Consider the following 23,828-nt stretch of genomic DNA (forward strand, 5'->3'; position numbering starts at 1 on the left):
ATGCATCTATTCTTTCCCTTCAAAGCTTCTGTTTCCTTGCAGGATGTTCACAGTGAGGACATGAATTACTAGCGTGTGGAGTTTGCCATTTGCCTGTACCTATACTTGGGGAGGTCCTGATGTCTCCACATGGTTACTAATATCAAATACAGTTATATCATTAATGTAATGGATGATTTGCACTAGATATCAAGGGTTTAGATGGTCTCTCTGACATGCATATGTTTTTTTTACTTCCCTCCAGTGATGAGGAGACCTCAGGTTTTCAGGCAGTTGGTTCCACTGTCTCCCTGTTCTCACCTCTAGAAAAATTAGTCCTAAGTGTACTCTAGTCATCTTTGTGCCAGTTCAAGCCCAATTCTATTTATCTGGTCTTGAGTGTCTCCAATTACTTTTGCTGAACTTTGCTCTGCATTTTCAGTCTCTCTGCATGTTCCTCAAAATACAGAACTCATACTTGAGTGTTTCTTTATTTGTACAATTGCTTTTGTGCGTGCATTATGTTATACTGGCTGGGTATTGTGTTATACTCTCTTCAACTTCTTAACAATATTTTTGAGTGCTAGCCTTGTCCTCCAGTTGACATGCGGTCTTACTTATGTCCACAAGGCCTATATTTTGTCCTAGAGGAAGTTGAAATATTCTTGACATGGTTTGCTTGTGACCAGGGTTGGCTGTTGCTCATATCTGTTTGTTGGAGTATTTGCTGAATTTAATCTTCTCTGAACTTGAGATCAAAGAGTAAGGAAGAAAGGCAGAGCAGTTCAGTCAAACTGAACTGCAGGTCTTGTGTTCAGTCTTTTGGACTGAGCACTATCTTCTGCTTCTATCTTCCATTGCAAACCTGCAGAGTGTGGAAGGAAGAATTATACAAACACCCCAGCAGAGGGTAATTTTCCAGGCTGGAATTCAGACGTAAGGAGGTTCTTTCTGAGGAAATGTTAAAAAATAAAGTCAGAAAAGGTAATGTTTGTTTGAAAACTGAAGCATAAAAAATGTAGACCAAAAGCTAATTTAACTGGATGGTTAGAAAAAAGTGTTTACCTGAGCTTGGTGATGCAACCTAGAGGGTTGTATTGTAAAGGAAACAGGTGACAAAAGCTCTTCTTACCGAAAGGTCTTCTTTGTTTTGAAAACTCTCTTTTATCCTGTAATCTGAGCAAAGTTCAGCTCATTAAAAAAAAAAAAAAAAAAAAAAAAAAAAGGAAACGTTGCATAAGAGGCTGAACTTCGGGGCATAATTGTAGTTTTGGTCCAAATTCTTTGCATCTGGCACTGCATAGCTGTATCAGTCCTATACATGGAATGAAGTAAATCTTAACTTACTGTAAAAATGGATCTTTACCAAAAACCTGAGATTTTCCTGCCTCTCTTACCCATATGGGATAGAGGCAAAATATTGATTTGGAAGATTTTCCCATCTTCCCATTGGTGTCATCCCAAGTGGAGCTACAAATGAGCATCTTTCAAATAGGTACTGCCTGTATTGCAGCCTTGTCCTAAAGTGATATGTGTAAATCACAGAGGAGTCTTTCTAAATGAAAAAGTGTAGCATTTGTGAAAAATTTGAGGGAGAAAGTGTGAGAAAACTGGGCAGGAGCCAGTTGTATCTTAGAGGAGGAGTGTAATGCTTATGCCTATGAGCTCTCTCTTGGTGTACCCCAGCCTCATGCTGTGGAGTGACATATCAGCATTTACAATTAATGGGTCCAAAGTCATAGGGACTTTGAGCAGAGGTAATTGTTAATTATCATTGCAATATGGTGAATATATAGAACTGATGTAACAAAATATAATTATTTGTCATACAGTTCACTGCTCAAGGGATTTAGCAGGCAACACTGTACTTTGATTTAATCCAAAAAAATACATGTTCACCTGCTGGTCTAGTTGTTGTCTGGAGAAGTGCCAGGTCTTCACCTCCATCTCTGATATTTGCTGTTCTCTGATGCATTTTAACACTCAGAGGCTTAAAGCTAAAAATTGTGGGAATTAGGAGATGGGATCTCACAGTGTTTGGCTTGCTGAAAGTTGAAGGATGATTCAGGAAGTGTGAGGATAGGTAACCTTTGGGCTGCATTACTTTAGAGGTAGCTGTGTGGTGTAGTTGTGCACCACGCATTTAAAATAATAATTTTTCAACTGTAAACTGATCCTAGTTACCATACAGCAAAATCCACTGAAAGTTTGAACCCAGCTGTTAAATGTATAACCATGTCTGTGCTCAAGAGTTTTAGACTGCAGCTGTTATGTGGCATCCCCAGCTATTAATCTCTCATTATTAATCAGCAATAAAAGCAGCTTGTGGTGAGCATCACAGATGCTTGAAATCTGATCTCTTCAGCATCATACCTGGAGGGAAAATAGCAATACTAGGGTCTTTCCTTCTTTTATTTCCTCCCTTCTTGTTTTTGTAGGAGATATGGTTCAACTCAGGACATATGAAGTGTACTTTGCACCACTTGTTCTGAACTGAAGTTTATTACCCATCCTTTCCTGTCTGGCCTTTACAAAGATACTGAGTTTGAAGGCCTGAATTGTTTTGCAGTTTGGCGAACACTTCACTTGTGTGATTTTGGAATGCCTGTTGTTCCAGATACATAACTAGAAAGCAGAATACTTAAGTGAACTCAAACTAGATGTGCCATGTGTTAGCCAAAGTAACCATGAACTGTTTACTAAGCAGGTTACTTCGAAGATCTGTGTGATCTTAAACTTAAATGGTCCTTTAGAGACTGACAGGACTACTCTCTTCCTTGAGTACTTTGCAAAAGTGGAGGCTTAACTCCTTTAAAAAACGAGCAAAGCTAGTGTGTCAATTTAGTATCCAGACCAGGAATAGTCTTGTCTTTTTACTAACCTCTATTTCCAGCTCTATTATTTTTTAGCATTGGACACTGCAAACTGAATGTAGGGGACATATTTTCTAATGCTACGGATTTTTATGATGTGTATCTTTGGAGTTACTGTGATATTGCAATGGTACTGATCAATAGATTTTTGGACTATTGCTTTAGACACAGTGTGTTCTTGTAAATATAAGTCAAAACATGCACATGAAGGAAGTGTATTGTTCTTCCTCTGCTGAAATGTGGCTTTGCATTAGTTTGGCAGTGCAAAAGGTACTTGAGCCTTAGTGTATACACATTCCATGTAAAGGAAATGGGATATTCGTTGCTTCTCTTTTGAAAGAGAGTTTGTTAAAAGTCGCTTGCTGGGCTTCTTCAAATAAACCCTTCATCTCCTTTGGGACAACTCTGCTGTCCTGGCTCATCCAGTAGCCCTGTAATGCACTCAGAAAGTGTTCAAGGAGTACAGGGGTGATGGGAAGTGTTAGATTTGTCTCTGTTCCTGCTTTGTTGAAGTAAATGGCCTTTTGGTTTCTGTTTCAGAAATATTCAGTGAGCTACAGAGAGAGGTGCAGCCCCTTTAATAATCCATGGTATAAATATTAACCTTTTGTACTCATTTTACTTTGCTGAGTTCACATCTGTGTGTATTAAGTCGTAGTTCTGTATCTGAATGGATATTGGAGGATTTTGAAGTAATTGCGTGCTAAATAATCTCAGATTAACTTCTAAAAAATTCTTCTGGGTTTCTCTATTTCCCCAGAAGAGAGAGGAGAGCATCTTGAAAGGGAGTGCTACCCTTTCAAGACAGTTGCTTGCAGAGGGATGAAATGTTGGAATGGCCAGGAAAGGAAAACCTGATCATGTTCTGTAGTAAGGCTTATCATAGTGATAACAGATCTACTGAGACAGGCAAGACCTGAACTGTGGAGAGAGAGAGAGATGTTAGCTGTGTTTGGAGATTTTATACAGGACGTTTATCATTGGAAAAATTGAGGTATTTAGTGTTTCTATGATTTCATTTAATTGTAAATAGTATCTGAATTAATTTATGCTTTCTGTTCTCTTTTACCACAGTAACTTTTTTTATTCACTGCTCTTTTGAGGAAGCCAATACAAGTATAAAGTTTTGGTGAACAAATAGTCTGAAGATGTCTCAGGATATATTAATTTGCTTAAGTGTCTGACAGCATTCCCTTAAATGTGGAAGAGGGCAGGTTTGTTCATTCCAGCAGTGTTTGGTGTCCAGTACATGGTATCATTACACAGAGTGCTGTGTGTGATTTGTGCTTTTTCCCAGCCTTCGCAATACTAAACTTTTGGTGGATAAGGAGTGAAACATAATAACTCATTTGAGCATGTAGTTTATAAATGTTTGACACGCTGGTGTCAGAGGCAGTGTTTGCAGTCCCTGTTTCTGGAATTAGTGGTCTGTGTGAAATGCAAGTGTCTTGGGAGCTCCATGAATACCACTGCTATAACCTAACCCAACCTGATTGGGTGAAAAATGTGGTTTCCTGTCTTTGTTTGAAAAAAATATTTTTCAGGCTTACTGACATGCATCCTGCAAATTTAATTTTCATAAATATTTCATCTCTTTCTTATGCTCAATTTAATCTATCAAAGCCACACGGTGCAGGAGACATCTGGGATTGTGCTTAAGCATCTGGGTTTCATTTGCAGGAGGTTTCTAGCAAATTTCGCTTGCTTCCCAAACACAGATTGTCTTGGTGACTGTGCAGTAGCACTAGGAAAATCAGCATAAGTGACATAGCTTCAGGAACAAATGTGCTTAGTTTCTTCCTTTACCTGGGTTAGGTACCATCTAAGGCTTTGTTTTGTGTCTGGTCAGCCTAAGCAATGAGAGAACTTTTATTTCTAACCATGGCAACTTGTATTGTTGTATTGAGTGAACCTTTACAGCACCCAGCTAGATTTTCCTTTAGAAGAAATAAGCACAGAAATCCTAGTCTGAAATGTAATGATTAACAATCTAATTCTACACTGACATATGTTGCGATCAAAATATGTGTTAAATAAATTAAATTAATTATTGCATACCTCTTCTCAAATCTGAATGTGTATTGATTAGGTCAATGTGACATTTTACTAATCTCTTTTCTATTGTGACTGAGTAACAAGTGAAAGCTCAGTATTTTGTTTTAAGTTGTTAAATATATTCGGCTTGAATAAGGGCCACTGAGTAGATTTTGTTGAATTAATGATAGCTGCCTGTGGGAAGTCACCAGCTGAAAATACAGTTACAGATGAAGAAATAACATTGCTGCCTTCTGAATCTGTCATTACCAACTTCAGTTTTGCAAATAAATTTAAGACTTTGGGAGCATTTTTCAGATCATTTTTTAAAGAGCTGGAACATCTCATAAACTCTATTATTTTTTAAATGTAGTTTTCTGTATGTTCTCTTAGCAGTTGAGTTGCTAATAGCTGCCCGAAGATGTACTTCATTTATTATTTTTGTTGCCTTATAAATTGGAAAATGAATATGTATCAGAAGTCATCAGTAAAAAGGGGGAAGTAAAAAATTGCAATAATTATGGCTTTTATAAAATTTTATGTCTGATTCTGTCCAGATCAGTGGTTACTAACATTTCTTTCTTTAAAAAAAAGGGGAGATAAAAATTCCAGCTATAGCTGTAATGAAAAAAATTCTAGAAGTTTCTTACTGCAAATAGGGATAGCACAGCTGCAGTAGGCGTTTTAGCTGGACAGTGAGGATTAAACTGTCTAGGGAGAGTCTTGTTCATGTGGGAAAATTTGGGCATAGAATTGCTGCTCTGTATGAAATAGAGATGCTGGTATGTGTAATGGTTCCTCCTTGGCAGTGGTTGTATTAAATGTACAGCAATTCACATTTCTCCTAGATTACTGTTTCATGGAAAGCCAGATACAGAAGTGTGATGATATTCTGACATTTTTACTGGTCAATTCCCTTTAAAACAGTGTTCTCCAAAATGTTTGTGATTGATCCAGTATCTTTAGTAGCAGATAGCTGACACTATCTATCCTTGTGGATGGTTATTTACAGTACTATGTAGTGGTTTGGTTTTTGAGGAGTTTTAATGCTTGTCTTAGGTTGGCTATTCCTTGTGACAGAGGGAGCTGCTATGCTTTGTACAACCTCAGAAGGATTCAATCTGGAATATCTGCTGTCATTGTACTTCGATAATTTTTTTATTAAACACTACATTTTAACTTTTACATATATCCCTCAGAAATTTTTCTTTGGGTCAAAAAAAAAGCCCTAGACACTTTCTAGGTCTCTGGACATGCGCTTCAGTCATGTACATGTTTTGTTTAATAACAAAATAGTACCACCAAAGAAAAGCAAACTAAATCTCACAAACAAAATGGAATGCTGCTAAGTTATGGAAGCACATAAACAGCCTGAGCCATTGTTTATGTAAAAATCTAACCTTTTTAACCAAGCTTCTTTCCCTTAGAACATGTTTGTGCAGTAAGGTAGCATCCTGCTGCCAAAAAGTGTGTTAAAATAAGCCCAATGGTGCAGCCTTCCTTTTGTAACAAATATCTTATGGTTATTTTAGGTAACAGAGAGAAATAAAGCCTAGCTGATACAAAAATAAGGGAAAATGAATTATGTCTCTAAAGCACATTGTTCTTAAGAGGTGAAAAAGCTCTTGGTTTTCTGCAAGTTCTATAAGCAGCATGTTTGCAGAGTCCTCTGTGTGTTTAGAGAGCAAGGAGGGAACGGCATCTGTAGCTTTTCAATCCTGGGCGCCAGCACCCACGGAGAACAAACACTGCCACCTGTGTGTTTTCATGTATTGGCACTAAGATGACATTGCTGCTTCTGGGAAGAACCTTCATGTTTTCAGTGGGTAGTTGTTAGATGGATGTTACATTGGAGGAGGGCTGCAGCCCTGCAATGGACATTCTGACAAGTGGAGGGCAAATAGCAAAACTAAGAATTAATGAAAAAATTCACATGAATGGTGCACTGCTCTCGCTTCTCTCCAAACAATAAGTTTCTACTAGTGAACAAACACCTTCCACACTTGGATTGGAGAGCTAGAGGAGTGCTTTGGTCCTCTGGTTAGGTTTAACATGTCTGATATCAAAAGGATTTTTCAGGGCTAAGTAAAGGTTGTATTGTAAATCTTCATTATATTTTAATGTAGATCTAAAAGATGTATAGAAATCATGCTTCTGAAACTGTTGACTAAAATGACTAGATTTTTCTTACTGTGTGACAGCAGCAATGATTTTTATATTTTCAGTGTTTATCGGCATATTTCTTTTATTTATGCAATAAATAGACAGTATTAGGAGAAAAATAAGTCATAAGCAGCGTGAAAAGGAGCCATTAAACCCTTTGGTTTATTGCAACCTTTTGGTATAATCCCTTTGGTATAACTTCCTTGCTGCAGTTTCTCCTGTCTGTTTAATGTTTTTGTGGTAGTAACTGATGCCTTACTGAAGGAAATAATACAGCTTGGCTTTCTGAAAAATTTTGTGTTCAGTTCGCTAATGACCTTTTAAAGATATAAAGCTTTGTAGTATAATCCCACCTAGATGCTCATCTGATTTGTGAATTCAGATCCACTGAAGTTCTGCAATTGAACCAAGTTTGGCTCATTTCAGTGGGAGTTAGGCACAAAGATTTTGTGACTCTGGTGTGCTCGTTTCACCTTGTCTTCTGCAAAATGGAAATAATAATGCAGTCTGACTCCATAGACCTGTTTAGGAGAGACATTAATTGGGAGTAGCTCTCTCCACTGGTGACAAAGGCCATATAAATATTTGTAGATACATATGTATATATATAAACAGTAACAGAATGCTGCTAGTCTGCATGTGACCAAATGGCTTTCAAAATGTGAGTGAACCTATGGCAGCCCACTTAGGCTACGAGCTACTGACATGTTGCATGCCCCTTCTTTTCATTGAGGCAGCTTAATCTAAAATAATGGATAATAAATTTCCCTTGCAGAATGGCACAGTGTTTGTCATTCGTTCATTTGCCTGACTCTCAGACAAAATCTTCATTTGTGAAGGCATCCGTGCTTTGGCCTCGTCACAAGAACCTCGCAAGAAATAGGAGGGATTGTGGCAGAGAAAAGATGCATTCCCCAATCTCAGCGCTCCAAAACTGAATCTGTTAATCTGCTCTCTTGCCTGATCTGGACTAAAGAATTTAACCAAGTGCTTAATGCACTGAAAATAATACATTTTAAGGAGAATAACATAACATTTAGTGAGACAATTTATAGATCTTAAATTGTGTCAAATCTGTAAACACTGCCTATTAAGTTTCATATACAGAACAAGTCACACTACTCAAGCACAAAACCAGATGAAAATACCCTTACTAGTGCTCCATTCAAAATGTCTGCGTTTATGTTGCACATGCAACCTTTGTTTGACCTCTGTGCATATGCATTGCTATGCAGTCTTCAATTGCATGATAACAGATTAGCTTTTCCATTGGACCCCTGCTTTCTTCAGTATAAAGGATGAGCAGCCCTCGCTTAATGAGTCCCTATTCATTATTTTATTTTAGCTGTATTGTTCAATGTGTTCAATGTGTGACCATCACCTTATTTACCACATGCTATTCAAACCCTGCTGAGGCTGTAATTATTCATTTCCTTGCATTTTTTTCCTGAGAAACCCATCATTATATTATCATTATCATAACTTCAGTTTAGTTTTACAAATGACCATGGTTAGACAAAGGGATATCTGTCCCCCCACTTTGCAGATAGAGCATCCAGACTGAGGACAGTTCAGGCTAGAAGACAACACCTAGGCTATGAAATCATATTTGGGTAAAAACAGCCTAATTTAGCACATGAGCGACAATTCCTTGTTGATTCCTCTCTCTGCTTGGCCCTAGGACTTCTTCAGCAGCTGCACAGTGGAGCAGATCACTGATGTGACTGCAAAATAACTCCACCAAAACAGAAGGAAGCCAAATTTTTCGTTGGACTGTCTCTTTCCGTGGAAGCGTGTTCTGACACTGGCTAAATCCACGTGTGACATCATGCCCTTGTTCTACTATGTGCTTGGTTTTGAGGCACTTTGGGCTCCATCCTTTGGCATGTACTTGAGGTAGAGCACAACCTTCCTGACATCAGTGATACCCGTGAGTGCTCTGTGTGCTTGCTGATTAGAACCTAGGTTTTTGGGTTGAGCACATAGAGAAGTGGAGCAAAGAGCTGGGCATGGCTTGAGAAAAGAGTGGCTTAGATGTTTCTGCTGGCCTCACACCCAGGTAGCGCTGGGACAAACAGGTCACAGCAAAGCGTCCAGTGTCATTGATTTGGGATCATTCCTTTTGTTTTTCCTTTTTTAATAGTTTTTTCTACTCATGGTTATTTACCTCACCTCCCTTTTAAGTTTCTGGAAAAAATTGAAAAAGGGTTCTACAGGCAACAATAAGTATTGTTTGTTAAACAAACCTGCAGAAGTAACACTAATTCAGCCATCTCTTCAGTAGGTGAGTGTGTGGGTGAGCTGATGATTCTTTTTAAATGTGCTTTTAACATATTGTGGTTTTATGGGTTATTGTTTAGACTTGAAAAAAATGAAGTGAAAACCAGAAGTCCTCTCATGCAACTTACATCCTCATTGTGCCAAAGCATGACACAACATGATGACCATGCATATCCACATCACAAAACTTTTCCCTTGAATGAACACAGTAAATGGCACAAATAATAGGTTACAAATCTCCGTGTGTCTCACACTTGGAAGGGACAGATCATTTTGCTAGGGTCTTGCAGGAAGGTTTTTCCACAGAGGAGCAATGAGATTCAACAAATCAAAGTGCCATTCTAAGCTATAGAGAAACATCCAACAACTCTTGTTCTCATTCCACCCAATTGTTCCCAGCCCATTCCCCTCCTTATGCAAGCTTATATTGTTCCCACTGCCCTGATTTCTTAGCTCACTTCAGCTGCTTCTTCGTTTTACATGGAGTGCTTTTTCTCAGCTTTTCAGTTTAGCTTGGTCTCTTTCTCCACCCATTTGGTTTCCTCATCGGTTTCCAAGTATTGGGATGAACAGAATCATCCACTGAGCTGTTTCACAGCCCACCATAGCCTCCCACAGGCAAGAACTGAGGCTGCTGGAAAAGTCCTGCTGAATTGTCATATTCCTTTGGAGGTGATGTTGTCAGGAAATCCAACTCTTCAGAGTTAGTACAGGAGGGATTCACTGCTGTATTACTTGGCCAAGCTAGGTCTGATCTTTGAAGGAGCAGCAACAAATGCACACCTAGTACAAAATCTTCTGGATAAAGATTTTGTTTAAGAAAAAATTAACAGAACTGCTTCAGGGAATGAACTGTAATGCTTCAAATTATATTTACTACAAGTCTGTAATATTGAAATATCACAGAATCGTTGGAATGGTTTGAGTTGGAAGGGACCTTAGAGATCATCTAGTTCCAAACCCCCCACCATGGGCAGGGACACCTTCCACTAGGCCGTGTTGCTCAAAGCCCCATCCAGCCTGACCTTGAACACTTCCAGGGATGGGACATCCACAGCTGCTCTGGGCAACTTGTTCCAGTGCCTCACCATGGCTTCCCAGTATGATTGGAAGTCTCTAGGTTTGTGTGCCGCTGGTAAAAATAAAGGTCTTAGAAGAAGACAAAAAATCAATCTGTGAACACTTTGAGCAATTTTTTCTTTGGACTCACATTATCAGTATTTTAGAAATAATGGAAATCAAAGCTCATGGCGATGTGTGCATCCAAGATTGGAATTTCAGTTTAAATCAACAGTGTTTTTTTCTCTTTTCTGGAAATATTTCAAATAATACTAAGTATAGCACTAGAATGGCTTACGCAACCGCTCAGGTTACATCTGTAGCACTCTCCACACCATTCGTTTCAACGGGAGGGAGGAACTTGGGATCTTGCAGGATCAGGTTATTATTTGGATGTTTTTTGTATCCCTATAATGCCAAATGCCACCTGGCAGGGTTTGTTTACTTTGATATATATTGTAGAATTGAAAAGGGATGCTTCTGCTGCTGTTAACAGTCAGCTGTCGGGTATGTTAACTCTGCTGTTCAGGGAAGGTGTTTGCTCTTCTCTACCACTTTCATCCTTTGATTCTAAGAAAGGAATCTTTCACTTAAGCAAAACATGGCCTTTTCCTGTCGGCAGCTGGGAGAATGAGGATTAAGTTCTTTAAACAAAGCTGACTGCCCTTGTCAGGTCTCTTTTTTCAGAAGGTCTCCAAATCCACAATAATCAAAAGGCAGGTTTCAGGCAAAGCATTCCTTCAAAACACCTGCTTGTACTTCCCAAAGGACGGAGCCGAACATGTCATGCTTGCAGGGCACTACACTCCAGCAGTGTATCCTCTTTAAAAATTTCCCCTGAAACTTGGTGGACACAGACCATAAAGGAATTCAAGACATTTCTGCAATGTTTCAAACACTTGGTGTCTATTTCCTTAAACCTCCTGAGAAGACACATGAAGGAACTCTGCAGTAGCATTTTTCCTCATTTTTTTGAAACATTCTTTTGCCTGTTAGGGATCCAGGCTATACATAAAACATTATAGTCAGTAAAGAACTGTTATTGCCTGGCAGCTTCAGTCCAACTGAGTTAACTGATTCTACTATGGCTCTCTATCTCCTTTATTGTGCATGGCCCTTGTTGGCTTGACTATTTGTCATCTTTTTTCACAATACGCTGAAAATATTGCTTTTCATCTTCCCCTTTAAATTAACAATTCAGTTGCATGTGCATACATGGTAATTCTGTGTCAAATACAAAGTTCTCCAGCTGTACATATAAAACGAGCTTTGTCAAGCAAAATTTTACTGATCTGACAACCAAATTCCCAACTGGCAGAAGCTACTATTCATAAGAGATTTCATACATTGAATGGAGGAAGACATGTTAAACTGTATTGTTTGTTACAACTTCAGTTTGACTCATTTGAAAAATCAAGACAATTTATAAAGTAAGTAGCTTTATATTTCAAAATACTGATTAGTCTTTTGGAAAAAAAAAAAAGATTTTATAGATGAAACTGAACATCTTCCAAGGGGGTTTGCATTAAACAATTTAAAGTCTGGAGACAAATATGATATGGATTTTTTTACTTGAAAGAGATATTTTCTTGGCTGCATTAAAAATAATCTCAGAGGAGATTAGGAAACATGGGTAGAGTCACAGAGCAGTTTTTTATGTTGCTTTTTCCCTCTGAAATTAAACTATCATGACCAAAGCAACATACTGAAATGTTCAGTGTGTAATAAAAATATGTTTTATTTTAACTTAGGGCTTACTCCAAGTCCTGAGTCTTCAGTGTTAAAAAAAGCAAAATACTGTAGTCTCCTTGTTTTCAAAGCTTCAGTGTCTCTTCAAAACAATTTTCCACTGAGTTCCTTAGCATTTCTTCAACTGTTCTTTTGGAGATAACAGTCTGGGACAGGGGGGTTGGAGCTAGATGATCTATAAGATCTTTAAGATCCCTTACAACTCAAACCATTTTATGATTCTAGGATTTCGGATTGTCACCAAGACTGAAACTGATACTATAATTGATCTAACCTCTTCATATTCTGATGTGAATACAATAATGGGAACAATATTGTTGGAATCTTGAAATTCCAATAATGGAATTATCTTGATAAAAACACTATGGAAGATAGATCTTTTGGCTTGGTAAGCAACTAACAGAAATATAGAGTCACCATAATGCGTGTTTTATGAGCGTTACATTGAAACATTTTGGGTTTAAATTACTTTCTCTATTGTTCATTAAGCCAAGTTAGAATTTCAATGTTATGAAATTAAAAAGTGAAAGTAAATTAAAAGTGTTCTGATTTTTTAAAAATTAGGAGGTTTGGATTCAGTTTTTCAATGAGTTTTATTTGCATTTTGAGGTAAATCCATAAAGAGCGAGACACTAAGTCTGCAAAGAAGTTTGAATTATCTAGGCTGTTCCTCTGCCTGAAGGCATGTCTAACTGTACCTAAGCCATTTCTGACACAAGTTTGTCTAATCATTTTTTAAGCCCTCAGGAAGAAAGGTTCGTACCTCTGTAGACAATCTGTTTCCATTCTTAGTCAGGCTTTCAAAGAAAACTTGATCTTCTGGATGTCTGAGATCTCAGTGTTTCAGCCTTTTTTTCTCATCCTGTGCAAGTGCACATGGAGCAAGGGTACATTTCATCTCTCTTTGCAGAGACCTTTCACTTATTTGAGAGTTGCTACCATGTGGTCTTGTCTCTAGACTGAACAAATACCATAATTTTAATCTTTTCTATAATTGTTTTCAAATTAATGAGGGTACTTTTTGAGACTTTCTGGATTTTTGTTCATCGGTTTTTGTCCTCTAGGAGTGATGCTGCCCAAAGCATGAAACTGCTCTTGAAGCTGCTTCACTGCCTTGAGCAGGAGGCTTGTTGCTCCTTTCTCATGCAGAATAGTCTGTGGATATCTCTGATATGGTAACTGCTTTCTCATAAATTATTACACTGATAACTCACTTTATGTCAGTGACCTCCTGTCTGATGCTGCGGATTATTGACTAGCGAGTTGTTTTCCATGTTTTATTTGTGCACCAAATTGTGACAGTTTATTATTTGCTCTTGTCCTTACTGAGTTTGTGATGTGTCAGAAACGTCTCACGTGGATTTGTTATCAGTGCATGTTGTTCCTGTTGTTAATAGTTGCTACTATTTTTACAGATGGTTTGTGGTCACATTGAAATTATAGAATATAATAATATTGGGCGCAACACTGAAACTTGTGAAAGTAAAAATTGACATCACTTAGTGGTAAGCAAGTGATAGCAATAGTTACTTCATGTTGTGTATGATTATTTTAAGTCATGCAATCATGCAGTATAAAAACAAGTAATGCAGAGATACAAAAGGATTCGGTGCCCATACATAGCTCCTCTCAAATGCATGCGGAGGAGGATGACTGAAGCAGGCAAGATCAGCATAGGCAGAAGCAATGGGCATTCAACAAAATAGAAATATACAGGGACAGGAAGAGTTCTGATAATGCTGTGGCTGAGCATCCTAAGGTATTAAAATGTTTTGGTGGCATGGTCTTACTCAAGGACAAAGCTATTGAAAATTACCCATAGTCCTTTTATTTTTCACTCCCAGGGTGATGCAGCTGTCTGGAATTTCTCACTGAATGGAACAGGATTTTATGTTTTTCTTTTTTCGGCTTTTTTTTAGGGTTGTCTTTTATTTTTGAAAGGGGATAAAATAATGTGCAGTTGATTTAGCAGTCTTGTTACAGGTGAGACAGGACTGGAAACATGAGCCTTCTGTCCTCACAATGTACTACTAGATATGCCATTGGAGTGCAGTCTTTGTTATGCAATAATTGTGCTGGGTGTTGTATTTTGAATGAAATTATGTATACACACAGAATGAAAAAAATGTGTGAAATAGTGCAGAGCTGACCAAAGATGCATATTAGCACAATGGATTGATGTGTCCTCAGTGCTACCAGGGAAGGGAACTGGAGCTGGAGTTGGCAGGTGGGAATGGGGACGGGAGACCGGGGAGAAGTGGTCCTGCTGCATGTGCTGCTAGGGGATTAGGAAGAATTTGTATGGGAGACTGGGACCACTGCTGCTCTTGCTCTTATTGGGCTTTCTGCCCTCATTCCCATGTGAGCAGTTCCAGCAAGCCTGGATTTCTGTGGCTCACATGTAGGCTCCCATGCAATGGGCCAAGGACTGACTGCTTCTGCCATTAATGGGCTGCTAAGAAGTTCCCTGCAGACCTTTCATTGCTTAAAGAGCAGCCTCCTTGTGGGGGGTATGTGAGTTTTTTTCTAAAAGGCAAGGTGTACTCGACTGGAGAGGGAAAAACACTGGTTGGGAAGGAGACTTGGTGGTTCATCCAAACCTCAACTTTTCATTCAAACTGCTCAAAATGTGGAACAAGTGTTAAACTGCTGCAGCAGTGCCTCCCTGACCTCGTGCTGAGCATGAAGGGATGCATTGTTTGCTGTCTTATTCATAGCTAATTAAATTACTAGAGGTGGGAACTTGAACTGTAAAAACCAGTGAAGGACACTTTTGCATCAAGACGCATCCATCCTAAATATTTTATAAGATTGGTTTTAATTTATCTGTGAAGTATTCAGTGCTCAGCTCTGGACAGAGAACAACTGCCTCTGCATTAGAGGACTCCACTTGCTGGGGCTGCTGCCGAACCCCCACAGCGATGGTAGCTGCTCTTTGCTGTGCATTCTGGGAGTCAGGTGCTGCTGCCACATCCCTGTTGTGCTCAGGAAGGTACTTCCCCACTGGCATGGAGGGAGTCAGTTATCTCACGGGATGTGGAGGGAAGTGAGTGCTGTGGCTGCTTCCTGTCATCCGCAATTCCACGTATCAGTATTCTTGCTAACCTTTTAAAATAATACCAAGAATATATGATTGACATCTGAAACAACATATTTGCTCCTAGCAGCAAAGACTAGAGCCAGAGTAACTCATTGTAAAGCTCTGTTTCCACCAGACAGCAATCTATATTGAAGCTTATTAAAGTCATGTGTTCAATTTTTTCATAATTGCCCCCATTCAAACCATGGCAGGCAGCCAATAATGCACTAAGTGGAAGTTTCTGTCAGTCCACCTGTCTTTCTGTAGCTAACGAAGTGTGCCGTTTTTTGTCTTGTAGACATTACACAATTCATTGTCAGAGGAACTTGTTATATATAGACTTAAAATAAATTAGTTCGAGACAAGGCCAAAGCCATTCAACTATACTTCTTTGTATAGCAAGTCATGTATTTATTATACAGAGTGACACATTAATACTTTGTTTGGGTGGAGAGCTTATTCTTAAACAAGAACAGGCAATTCTGGTTCTTGGCCGTATTCATCTGTTAAATGTCCTAATTAAAAAGGACGACATCCTGTGTAGCATGGATTTCATCAAGGGCACCCACCAATCTGGATTATGGGCTCTGCTACTTTCATGGATGGGTTAGTTGGAAAGTCTTTAGGGGAAGAGCAAGGATTGCTATGTTTTCAGGCCCTTGTCCTCTGCTAAAGCCCAATTTTCAGCTGAGGTTTCCTTTTGCTACACTTCAAATCATAGGAAGATATCAGCAATTGCCTCACATTAGCCTCCTTGGAAAAGCGGGAAATTAATTTCATAGTCTTCTAGGAAATAAAAGGGGGTTTTAAGTTTAAAACTTCTGATCTCTATGAACAGGTACGCATCTTATCAAACCTGTAATTAATTTGCAGTTGGAAGTGCCTCCAGGATCAGAAACTTGACTGCAGGAGAAGCAACATTAGTAAAGCAAAGCAAAAAAGAAAATCTCCTGTTTTCTATCAGAGCAATTAATCTTGAAAATTTTCTTTGCCTGTGAGGAGATTGGCAAAGACAGCTGTTGCTTCATCCTGGAAAATGGCCCAAAAAAGGTCTGTAAAAAAAGATCTTGCGGTGATTTCATTATGAGCAATAAGTTTAGCAGCAGCGTTCTGGATTTTCCTTTATTCTACTTTAAAATTCAGGTGTGCTGGTGCATATTCATAGAAGGAAATGAGCAACTTTGCTTGCTGGCCATTAGCAGTGAAATGCTTCTGGATGAGCTAAGATAATTCTTCTGTTGAGTGATCTCAGAGTAAGACTGACACCTTAGTTTTGGTGATATTCAAACTGTCAGCACGTGTTTTCCTAGTCCAGCCAGTTTGTGAGCAGCAAAATGTGATGTCTGGTCAAGCCCGAAGGGGAATAAAACAGAGCCTCTCTTGGATAAACTTTAGGCTGCCCTGATTGCTGTTACAGAGAACCTCTTACTTTTATAAATTGGTCTCCTGGAGGAGTTTTTCTGATTTGTTTTCCCTCTTCACCTTCCTCAGAAAGAGTCTTTTAAAAGAAGCTTCTCCCTACAGTCTTGCCTCTTTTAGACCTTTATAGTAAGTCTTCAACAAACTTCAATTTTTAAAAAAATTCATATACAAGGATGCAATTCACCTTCCTTATATGTATTGCTAACTCTTTGTTGTTGTTGAGCAACTTGGGAAAGAGGAGAGAGGAAAGGAAGAAAGTTGAAAAGGTTGGTTAAATGGTTAAATTCTTGCTGTAGTAGAATTCTTGCTGAGAGGGGGTGTATGGCTCATGTCAGGTGACTGCGCATATGACTTGTCCTTTGGCTGATAGGTTTTCTGGTTCTAGATATTTTTGCAGGCTGGATTAACTTATGTGACCTGTTTTTCCAGGGTGAACGTAAATGTGATTCAGACAATGTTAGACCTAATCAGGATTAGCTCCTTTGTTATTTTGCCTGAAAGGATGACTGGCGTGACTGTTTAACATTTGATAGGCAGGACAAAGCACTGTAGGGTAAATTTACACACAATTCAATCCAGCTGCATTTCTGAGTAATGCAGAAACTTGTCTTTTATTCCAATCTGCAATATGCAATTCATGTACCATGCAAAAGAGAAGGAGATGTAATCTCTCATCTCTGTCCGTGCAAAGACATTCATGCTCCTTTGGAATATCTGGGTCTCAATATATGCACAGTAATTGCTTTGGACATGTGAGATAAAAATCCTAATATCTTGATGATCTGTTAAATAATTTGAAGACTCTTCAAAAATTAAACACTAACTTCAGTCTAATCAGGACCTCAAGAATGGTCTTGTCAACAAAAGAGTGTATAAGGGCCTTAGTGTATCTCATTTTAACTGAACAAGCATTATTTGTCTAGGGTTTTTCACACAGCTGTACTGTTGGGTTCTGTCATCACAATAATGCTTGCTAAGATCGCTGTGCTGTTTTATACCTTCTGAAGGAAATGCCAGAGCTTTGAGTTTCATTTTCAGCACCTCCCACAATATGTCTCACTGTTTCTATACACTGAGTGTGTCTGCTTGCAAATGTATCCATCAGTATCTATTCAGTGTATGAGAACCGACTCTGAATTTCGGACTTGAAGCTTCTGTCATCACTTAGAAGACTGAGATGAGAATTGGAGTCTCATTTTAAAAGATATAGTAAAGACATGCATAGGAGTTTAAAGCCCAATGGTTAGACTCAGAAGTTTGTCACCCCAAATTATCATTGTTTAAACATTTTAAAAATAAAACATTTTTAAAATCATAAATTAATAGATCATATTTATTGTAATATCCCAGCAAAGGGCAGCATTCTGGCCTCATACACAAGTTATCCCAGTGTATTGTAAGAAACAAAAGGCATGGTTTTGACTGAGAGGATTTCAGCTCTCCATCTCTTCCTTGTGTTAATGAATAAAGGTGAACCTCTGGGTGACAGAAAGGTAGTAATGGGGAAAGAATTCAAATAGTTGTTTTACCTCTGATCTGTAGAGCATGGAAGTAAATCCTACTGCCAAACACTTCAAACTAACCCCCAACATAAAAAATTGAAACCATTCTTTTCTGCACCTTCACTGCTGTCTTTCACATGGTTGGCAACAGGGTGGTGAAGTACTGACACAATTCCAGGGTCACCAAGTTTCATTTATAATGCTGTTATAATGAGCATTATACTTGCAAACACCAGTTTTCAGGTTATAGCTTTCATTTAAAGTTATATAAATGAGGTTTAATGTCCAAGCTGGTGAATAAAGAAGTGTTCTTTGTAGGTGTTTTTTGGCAACATTTAACTCTCATTATAGTAAGATTTTCTTCAGTGTCCTCATATTATTCTGTGGTGAACAACATTCATACAGTCTTATCCTAGCCGGATATACTAATGCAAAGTACAGATATCTACAGAGAATAAAGACTTTTGCATGATTTGGTCCCATTTTCAGGGGCAAGCATTTATGAAAAATAATATATTAAACTGTTCAAAATAAACCTATAAATTCCCTAAGGTTTCCTTGCAGCACTACTCAGTGCAGTCGGTAGCAATTATTTAAGATTTGCTCCAGAGATTTTACATGTACTCTATCTAAATATTTTTTCTGTACTAACAGCAAAATATCCCACAGAAAGCTGCTCAAGACTGACATTTTGAACACTAAATGTTGAAAACTAGAGAAAAAAGCTGGACATCTGATACATTTTAATCTTGAACAAGTATTTAATACTCTGAAAATAAATGTTCACGAAAAATTTATTTCTGTTGGTTTAAGTAATGATCCTGCCAGGTGCACTGAAAGCAGAGGAGACAGAAAAGGAGTGATGAGCAGTTGTTAACAGTAGTGGGCTGTGTGAAGCATGCTGAAGTTACTCTTAAAAGTCCAAATTGGGGATGAGGCATGTAGCCAGAACTGGAGAGCTTTTCTTAAGGCTGTTCTGTAGTCTAGTAGAGACTTCATGCATCAGGACTGCCATTTAATTAGTGCTAAATTTGTCTAATATTTTACTCTAAAGCTTATAGTTGTTCCACTAATAAATACAGACTTTATTAGCTTGTAGCCATGTTGTACAGAGAGCTGTGCAGAGTTTGAATGGCATCTTTAAAACTTCTCCTTCAATACCAAACTCAAGCAGCCCTGTGCTAGAAGTGGTGCTGTGGTGGAAATGAAAATGAGCAGCCCTAAGAAGTTTGCATGTTTTTTTCATCCTTATTTTTTCATCCCACCTGCATTTTGTATTAATTATTTCTTTCTCTCTTCCTTGCTCTCTCGTAATAAGTAAATGGAAAGAAGCAAAATCAGCCTTTACAAAGTAGGATGTTTTGAAATGACGTGAGTGATTGACTGTGAGGTTTGCTGCTGAAGGAGAGCTACAAGACAGTACTTCCCTCTCTCTCAAAATGCCACTTTGCTGTGATTCCATGGGAAATATGTGGTGTGTCCTACATGATACTTTTTATCCGGCAGGGCTGGCCCCAGCTGTGGCTGAAACTCTTGTTTCACCTCTGGGATTTAATCATCAGTGTGGAGCTGTGGCCTCCTTAAGTATTGAAAAAAATAAATAAAATAACCATAATGTGGTTTGCATTAAGCCATATTAAAATCCAGAACTACTTCTAAATGAATCATTGACATCTTTGTGAGACCAAACCTTTGAGGTAAATTTGCGATATGGGTGTTTCCCAAATTTCTGCTGCCTACTGTGACAAAGTCTTGAATACTGAGAGGACAGTGGAATGATGACTTTTTTTAACTAGGACCCAGCATGTAACTTTATTTTTAAGTCTAAATAAAGGCTTTTCTAATTTTTATCATAACTCTGTAGATATTTAAGTAACTGTCTCAGTATGTCACATGACTTCCTGTAAGTTTTATAAGTTTTAACTCTCCAGCATTTCCACTTCTGGGAGAAAAAAAAAAAGACACTTTTATTTGGCTTTATCTTATATTTCTTTTCAGTCTAATATGTGACCATAACATCTTATTAAAATGTATAGATGCAATAGGAAATTCCCAATATTTTTTTTTATCATTGTCCTTAATTTTTCTCCTAGAAGACTGGAAAGTGATATGGTAGATAGAGCTGATTGAAAAAGTTAAGACAATTAAAAAGCATAAGAAAGTAAAGACTGGCAGAAAAATGTTTTGATTTAGGCGCAAAGGATTCACAAATTCGAGTTACATTTGACTAATAGTTTCAACTAAATAAAAACAGGATTTTTGAAAATGAGCAAGTACAACTTGTTCTCAGTAAAATGTAAATATCTTCCTTTGAAAATAACATTTCTGCATAAACATTGACCTGGCTCTAAGCAACAAGCCCCAAAATACAATGATTTCAAAAAGGAGTAAATAATCTAAAAAAGAAACTAAATCCTGTGCGCTGAACAGTATGATTCGAAATGAAATTTGCAAGTTGGCTGGAATGTTATTGGAGGAAGCTTCCATAACTTATTTAAGCTTATTTCCAATTTTTATTTTTAATAATCTAAGAATTTGGAAATTCCTTATACCTTTATCCTCAAGGTTGGACACCCCTGTTTTATTAAAAAAAAAATTAACCAAGAACAAAAACCAAAAACACCCCCAAAATCAACAATGACAGACAGACAGACCAGCCAGGGAGAAGTATTATAGGGGTAGGAGTGGAAAAGAGAGAGGGAGAGAGAGAAAGTACGCAGCATACGTGTGAAACCATGCACATTTTAACGGAGAGTTTTTCAAGGTTCCTTCATGCTTCCGTATGAACTTCTATGTATAAGTGTCTTCTCCTCTTACTTGTCTGGCAGCATCACGGGTGACACCAGGTTCTTCAGGGATAATGCACTTGCTGTACTGCTTTTCAAAACTATTTTCAAGTTAAACAAAGCATCTCCCATGCCAGAAATGCAGATCACTTAGTGGCTTTCCTTAAACAGAAACTCCCAGGCGTCTCCTTCCATGAGCGCCCTGCGGGAGCGGGGAACACTTGCCTTATAAACAAATATGGCCCAGGGAAGCTGGCCTGCTGGCTTGCAAAAATAATGTACGTGGAGGCAGGGTAAATAGTTTACATCTTCTTCAGCCTCTGGGTTGTGTCACAGAGCTGCTAGTTGAAATGAGAAAATCTACTGCAGCCCGAAACATGTGTCTTTGGAAAGGGACGATGGAGAAGTTGTGCTTTAGATAGCTTTTCGTGGTGAAAAAAAGATTTTAACTGGTATCCTGTGGACCACAGGTGGCCAAAGAGCATCACTGCATCTGGTTTTGGCAACAGGCATTAAAACAGTACATAGGGTTTAAGTGTTTCAGTATTTAAGTATTTTTCATTGCAAAGCACATGCAGGAAAGGATTTGCTTCTAGTTCATATCTTTAATGAATACAAAGTGCAAAAAGTGAAGAGCATATCCAAACCACGGTAGTACAGTATGTGTCACCTCTCCTTCAGTGCCTAAATGTTAGCTGTCTGCCCCAGTGTTTGTAGGCAAAGGAGACTGAAAGATACTTTAGAAATGGTTAGGTATTTTAGAAGGATGGGTCCAGAAGATGATTCTTTATATCTGAAATATGTGTCTGTGTTACGTGGAAGCAAACTTTGGTGACTAGGATTTGATGGCTTAAAGGAGAGAAGATCTAGCCAACCACAAATTTTTCTTTGTTTACAGCTTAAATCAGATATAAATGTGATCTCTGAGGATTATTTAGGTTTAGATTTCCATCATTTGTTTTTCTTTAACAATAATCTCTGCAGTTTAGGGAAGTCCCAGCACATGTGGTTTGGGACTAAAACACGAAGAGGTCCCCCAACCAATGGCCTACAAAATTAGGAGAGGGGAAACACCTGCACATACCTGCTGGCAGAAGAATTTTGAAAAGGGTGTTTCTTTTGGCAAGAACTACTCCCTAGCTGGTGTCACTGTGGAAGTGGAGTCCTTTGTCGACATTCTAATTGCTGCAGGGTGGGTTGAGAAGTTCATGAGCAGGGCTGATTGCTTGAGCACATTGTCCTCCATCTCTTCTCCTTGGATGAACCCCTGGAAACCTTTTGTTGAGTTGAATGTGAATGTCAGCCTGTTAAAATCTTATGGCTGACTTTATTTGGGAAAGGTTGGCCCCCAGCTGTTAGACAGTCCTGTGATGTCATGTGGAGAACTTTGGGGATCCTCTGCTGAGGCAAGGGGGAAGGAGCACTGAGCTGACTTTCTCCTAGAAAAGGGTGGCAGAAACAGAAAGGAGACACTGGTGGGATGATCTGTGTTTGCTGTAGGGCAAATAAAACAATGAATATCAACATACAGAAAAATATGAAGTTCTTTGGGGAATGGAAGATGTTTCTAAGGAAAATGTTCTGGTGCATCTGTTCTGTAAATAATTCTCCCCAGTTCTCTCCATATGTCTAAGATGGATGATTTGTGGTTATTTTTCAGTGTGGTACTTTTTTTTTTCCCTCCCCTTGTTCTTGTCTTTAGTTTGAAAACTCTCTAAAAGGAGGAAGAATCTGTTCACCTTTAATTTGGCAGTATTTTGGTTTGAACTATTCTAATACAATGACCTATATAAAGTACATCTGGTCCTTGCTGGAAGTGAGCTGAGCCTTATTTTGCCATGATTGTTACGGGCACAAACTGAATTTACCTTTGGCATAAGCAAAAACCTCCGGAGAGTGCTAAAAAGGAGCAATTTTGCAGGGAAAGGAAAAGGTGATCTTAAAACACTTGATTAATATTATTGCTGAATCTGAAACCATTTTATACTAGTGAAGGGAACCAGAAATATGGTGCTAGAATACTGTTGTTCCTAATCATCTCTTTCTGAATGGGTGTGAAGTTTTAAAGTCAAGGGGTTTGACTTCTTCCCAAGGCTTCCTAGTATTTCATGGGCTGGAGAGCAATGAATTTGGAATCCAAAAGGGATCTTGTAAATCTATTACAGTGCATGCTGGTCTTTTTTCACCTTCATTTTTAACATCATGACTCAACTTATTTTCAGTGGGAACTAAGATCTAGGCAAAAACCAGGGGAATTACTTCAGTACATAATTTTTTTAATTGACAGAGAAAGGAAGACAAATTCTGCGCAGGTAACATCTTCCTTTGAAATCGTAAACGCATCAGAGGTGATGGCAAAACTAATGATACTTGACTAAAGCCAGGGTTTCGTTGTATAATTGCAGGATTTTTAAAGGGTAAAGATTTGGGATCATGTCCTGTATTAAGGTTGCACAAACAGTACAGAAATTGTAGAAAACACTGATTCTTTCCTGAAACACAGCAAGCTTCTGATGTGAGTCTGCTCAACTCACATCAACTGTGCTGTTGAGGATAAAAACAAAGAATTAAGGTTGGTTTTATCCTGAGTGTATCACCTATTGAAACTGCAGCCAGCAGGATGTAGAATAAATGATAAAGTGCTAATTCAGTTGTTTTTGTATTTAACTGTTCCTCTTTTGGATACTTTTTTATGAATACCTGACACTCTTCTTTAAATGTAGCTTCCTGGATTTGTTGATTTCTTACAATTATTTTCATACAAGAAATTCTGTTGCTGAGTAACAAAAATATGTAGTTGATAGTACAAGAAAATGCTTTTTTCTCTTAGAGTATATTCTGGACTGTTCTGAACATAAATTTATTAACCTCATTCTTTCAAGGAGTTATTAAAAGGTTCATT

At 38.3% G+C, this 23,828-nt stretch overlaps 1 protein-coding gene across 4 annotated transcripts in view; it reads left to right on the plus strand.

Moving 5' to 3' along the window:
* The window catches only part of BMPR1B (bone morphogenetic protein receptor type 1B), a 256,353-nt gene that overhangs the window by 183,812 nt on the left and 48,713 nt on the right, over nt 1-23,828 (plus strand). The window contains exon 1 of one of the 4 annotated variants that reach the window (XM_017822266.1): nt 13,258-13,312. The exons of the other annotated variants lie outside the window; for them this stretch is intronic. The gene's annotated coding sequence lies outside the window, so the exon portion shown is untranslated. Of the gene's footprint in view, nt 1-13,257; nt 13,313-23,828 lie in introns of those variants that run through there. 4 annotated transcript variants of the gene reach the window in all.

The sequence above is a fragment of the Lepidothrix coronata genome, unplaced genomic scaffold, assembly GCF_001604755.1.
Source record: "Lepidothrix coronata isolate B3197 unplaced genomic scaffold, Lepidothrix_coronata-1.0 Scaffold96, whole genome shotgun sequence".
Lineage (NCBI taxonomy): Eukaryota > Metazoa > Chordata > Aves > Passeriformes > Pipridae > Lepidothrix > Lepidothrix coronata.